Raw genomic sequence first — 6,000 nt, 5'->3', positions numbered from 1 at the left:
GCGTCCTGAAGGGTTAGGAAAAAAAAGAGGAGAAACAAAGAGCTCTAAGGAAGAGTACTCAGGAACGATCTTAGATCACACCAAGACCATTCATCTTCTGCTCATCCAGGTACGGGGGAGATGGGTTTCTTCATATGTGAATATAGGGGTGTTCGGGTAGTGAGGGCAATCCCTAAGTCCCTCTAGGAACTCTATTTAAAATTCTGAACGATTATCTGTGCAATCGATGTTCTAAATTCTTAATTCATTTGGAAGAACTTATTTCTTGAATTGTCTTTGAATTCCATTGGGGCTTTCTTGTTAATTCTTTATCCTTAAATTTGATGACTTGAATTTTATGTGTTAAGAAGAGTTTAGATTTTTTTTTTGTAAAACCAATGGAAACCAATTTTTGAGGCTTGAGATGTGTATGGATTGATTTGGAACGTATGAAGAATATAAATGGAGTTAAACTGAACCAACGGGGTGTAGAAGTAGTGAAAATTGGTAAAAACCTTGTTGAAACTCGTAAAACGCAGGTTTAATTTCACATAGGGGAGTCTGGGCAGAGATTTGGGCGCTCAGCGCCAGTTTTGGGCGTCGGGCGTCGGGACCCCGACATACGTTTGTAATTTTGCAATATCTTTCTGTGTAGTTATCCAAATCGAGTGCCGTTTGTTTTGTTAGAAACTAGACATCTGGGGCTACCATTTAGACACAAGAATCGTGTAAAAATATTAATATTTGTTCAAGTTATGTGAGTTGCAATTTGAGCCTTCCAATTTGTGTCGGAACCACAACATCAATTTTTGTGAGCCCTGAATGGTAACCTAAACGACTTTATTAGGATTTGTGTTCTTCATGAAAGTTGTAGATATTGATGTTAGGATTCTAATGGAGTTGGGATCACTTAGAAAGGATATGTATATCTCGAGTTATGGTTAAATTATTAACTGAATGTCATAGATATTGTGATGTGTGTGAAGAATTATGTGAAATTTGTGGTCTATGATGTTGATAACTTAATGATAGGTACCTAGCATGTGAGGATGATATTGCATGGATTTTTATTGACATGTGATGATGTTATATAATGGAGATGCATTAATTATGAGTTACGTGGGATGCATGAGTTGCATGAGACTTATGAGTTGCATGTGGTGCTTGAGAAGCCAGACGTGGCTATATTGCATTGGACCCTGGGCCCAGAGAGGGGTTGAGACAGGGGGGACCATGACGGGAGGCATTCCATGCGTGGGCCGTTGGGTGTTTAACTGCGCAGCTCACTGGCCACAGAGGGTTTAACAGTGGGTGGATTGCCTTTGCACGGGCCGCTGGGTGTTTAACCGTGCAACATACCGGCCCTGGGAGGGTGTGAGAACGGTATGCCCGCATTGGCAACAACTAAGGGAATTGACGAGGTACGCCCATTGTGCGGAGTGCCAAGTTGAGACTCTTAGGAGAGGAGATGTGTATGAGCATATAGTGAGCATGTGTATGAAAGCTTGTATGATTGAAAAAAAATGATGTTTGGTAATTATATGAGATGTATTTGTTGTTTATAGTTAATGATGATATTTTGGTGCACGGTGTGGGGTGGGAATTGGGTAGCTCTATGTTCATATATGATGTTATCTATCTCTCACCGTCCTGTTTTTATGTGGTTTTCTTTTAGGTGAAGATGAAGGCATTCATAGTGTTGAGTTCTAAAGGGAAAGGGTTCTGCTCTGATAGGATGTGACATTGGGGCATGAATTTAGGATGCTTTAGTTATGAATTGTTATTTGTCGTTTGAGGAGACTTATTTTTTAGGAGTTTTATATTCACCTTATATTTGTAAATTCTGGATCCCTTTCATTTTTCTTTAGAGACCTCGATAATTTTCTTTTAAGAGTAAAACTTTATTATTATTATTATTATTATTTCTATTTATTTCAAGACTTGTGAACCTATGAGTTTTTATTAAAATATGTGGACCCTTCTTGATGTTATATTTATTGAATTATTCTTATTGTTGTTACTTATCTATTATGGGGTAGAAGGGTGTCACAAAATTTTACCCAGGCATGCTCAAGTTGCAGGCCCGTTCCCAAAGTGGAACGGCCCGTTCCGGGGCTATGAACATCGAGAATTATTAATTAATAAATAAATTATATATATATATATATATCACTACAAGAAAAACTATTTTTTGTGATGACATCATTCGTCATTAAAAGGTTAAAAATTCATCACTAAAGGTAATTTGTGACGAAATTTCAATTTGTCACCAATCGTCACTAATATGCGAGTCACTAATGAATTAGTGACGATTTTGTAGATGTCACAAAAAATTATATTTATAATGATGAAAACATCGTCACTAATATTTATATATGATAGTGACAAAATCAAGTTGCCACAATTATACAAGATAATAGTGATAATTTAATTGTCACTATTAAGAGTTTATAATAACAATGATTTACTATTTGTGTCAAACTTTTTCGTCATAAATAGAAATTATTTTCTATTACTAATATTTTTATTACTAATTTTATTATTTTATAAGATAATAATAATAATTGTGTGATACTAATTTTCATTTTGATTCCTAATTTCATTCTCTAACTACATTGATATTTAATCATCTTTGATATTTTACTCTCTTTTTTTAATATAGATTGCTTTATTATTCTATCTTTTCAAAATTAAAATCAATCCGATATAATATAAATTAAAATTTTAGTAAACAAAATTTGAAATTTATGCATAATTCATTCACAAAAAGTATAAACTACATAAAACAAATACACCACAAAAGGAAGTTTAAACATCTATACTATGGATTTGTCCATAACAAAAATAAGTAAGTTTTATTTAAAAAAATGTAAATTAAACTAATCAAAGCTTTCAAAGATGTTCTCGCTTTCAAGATGTTTTATCTTGTTGTCTTTAGCCTCGCTTTCTACATCTCTTTTGAAGTCTTATGCTACTTAATATTCTTTGTCACATGTCTGGGTATGCCAATCAAACCAATTTCTAGTCCCACTAGAAAGATTACTTCATATTTTTTGTAGTCTTGTCATAGTCCTTAAGATCCATTAGTCAGTGGCCTCGACAACCTGCAATTTATTTAAATTACTTTAGAGTTAGAAAGAAGTCATTTTGAAAATTTTAGTATTATAATATATTGTACTTGATCATGTATTTCCATTTAACCATACACTTGAAATGACATTAAAGACAATTTAACATACCTTATTTTATCGTTTTGTAACCTATTGTAACTCGGAGAATATCACTTTGATCCTTACTTATTAATTGACGTACTTATATAAATCATGTATAATGACGTAGAAATAAATATTATTTTTTGAATAATAATTTTATGAAATAGATTTTCCCAAATAAAAAAGCATAACATTTTCTAATGTAAAATTCGCCTTAAAAAAAGAAGTTTCAATTACATTATCAAAATTTCTAAAATCCAAATGTGACTATTTAAGTATCTTACAAAACAAGATAAAAAATGATCTAGAATTTTCAAATACACAAAATTATCAAATTTACAAATTCGAATAAAACAATACAACACAAATCTATCACCAACATAAAAAAAAAGGGCAAAAACACACCCTTGATAACACTTCAAGGGAAAAAAAAGTGTTCCCCATGCTAAATCAATAAAAATTGAAAGAAGACTTCCTTAACACATACCAAAATCACAAAATTTCAAAATTTCTTTCCTTATTCATATTTATTTTTTCCCATACAAATCCAATGACAATAATAAAAATAAAATTATCTCTTTAATTTAACTGTGTAAGTAGATCCAAAATGTATATATAATAAAAACTGTACCTAGTGAAGATCCAAAAAAAGTCACGTAGAAAATCAATCGGAAATTATGAAACCTCTTATAAAACAATAATCTTGTACGACAACTATTAGTCCCTGCATTTTTCCTGCATAAGAGTTTAAAACATGAATAATTATTACAAAATTTAAACCAATTAAAATAGTCCAACCTGTCAAAATATTACTATTTGTCTAGGCTCTAATTCAAAACATCAAGAGTGGAGCCTTAAAAACATTAATAACAATTCCAAAATGTTTTGCTTTGAAATATCATTATGAAATTATGAGATTGTTTTTGTGAGGATGGTGGAAAGTTAACTAAACACCATGCATGACTAAAAGCAAGGCAATAAGTTGGTGACATTATGTCGAATAATACCTCGTATTCCAAACCAAAACTTGTGACACCCTTACTACCCCAACATATATATTGTAATAATAAAAACTTATAAATAAATTTTTCAATTTCAGTAAAAGGGTTCACATGAGAATCTTAAAAATTATCCTTCAATAACCACAATAACAAAAAATGAAATGCAAGAGTTTTCAAATTATTTTCAAAATAACATTTACAATAAAAACCTATGTTTTAAATATCCTTTTTGCCCCGATGTCACAATATCAGAGCATCCCGACAATTCAACCGTTGGCATTCTAGATACCACTCGTAGCCAGATCTTCCTCACCTAAAATATCCACAAATCGCACGGTGAGAAAAGAAAACATCTATATATATAGCAAATAAGAAAACACAATATATTATTTAATATTCGTAAATATTTCAACATATCGTATTTCAATCACTCATGCATTATCATCACGTCATAATTCTCAATCAAACCAATCATCACAAATCTTGCACTTCACACTATGCCAAGGTCACGCTACCCATCCAACAATCCCGGGCCGTGCTCACCCCTGATATAACACTGTGCCAAGGTCACGTTATCCCTATCCTAGGGCCGTGCTCACCCTTGACATGTTAACCAAGGTCACGATACCCACGTAACAATCCAGAGCCGTGCTCACCCCTGATATAACACTGTGCCAAGGTCACGTTATCCCTATTTCAGGGTCGTGCTCACCCCTGACATGTTAACCAAGGTCACGATACTCATGTAACAATCCAGAGCCGTGCTCACCCCTGATATAACACTGTGCCAAGGTCACGTTATCCCTAACCTAGGGCCGTGCTCACCCCTGACATGTTAACCAAGGTCACGATACTCATGTAACAATCTCGGGTCGTGCTCACCCCTGGTCATAGGTGTGAAGAACCACAATCACATCTCATTCACATTCACCTCCACATCCACATCCACATCCACATCCACATCCACATACACATCCATATCCATATCCACATCCACATCTCAATTCCACAATATATACACAATCCACATAAAATGGTGATTCACATACCCCTCAAGTAATTCATCATCTAGATCATCAAATAATATAACAATAACATTCATAAACTAATATAACAAACAACATAATTATCAATTTAATATAATTTTAACGTAAACAGTAAAATCCCCAATTGTTCCAAAACCTAACCCATAGGCACTTTTCTACAATTTCGTTCTCCCTCTCAAATCACCATTCTTACAAAATTATTAGCATATCTATAATCCTTAACACATACAGAATCTAATGGGATCCTCAATTTCTCAAACAGAAATCATCCAACTTTTCACAACCTAACTTACAGGCACTTTTCTATAATTTCGTTATCTCTCCCAGAGCATCATTTTTACAAGTTAAACATATATTCGTAATCCTAAAGATATATAGAATCACATAAGATAATTAATTCTCCAAATAGAAATAATTATAAAATTATTCATAACCCTAAGGGCTCTTCCTCTACCCAATTCCCTCATGTAACTCTACATATAAATAATTCCCTTTTCCCCCGTACCTGGATAAATAGGAACTCGGGCAGAACCTCCTCCTCTTTTTCCTTAAACAAGGATCGGAACTAAATCTGGGACAGAACCTCATCCTCTGAGTTCCTCTTGGTCTTCAGAGAGTAGAAGAGGAACGAAAGAGAGAACAGAAGAGAAGAGAGAGTGAGAATGAGAGGTGTGTAGAAATGAGAGGATTTGAGGCCTATTTATAGGATTTTTCGCCCACCTACCACTACGGCCCGTTCCAAAATCGGAACGGCCCGTTCTG

This window comes from Cajanus cajan, chromosome 8, assembly GCF_000230855.2.
Source record: "Cajanus cajan strain Asha chromosome 8, NIPB_CcT2T_4, whole genome shotgun sequence".
Lineage (NCBI taxonomy): Eukaryota > Viridiplantae > Streptophyta > Magnoliopsida > Fabales > Fabaceae > Cajanus > Cajanus cajan.
The sequence above is the reverse complement of the archived record's forward strand: the minus strand, read 5'-3'. Positions refer to the sequence as shown.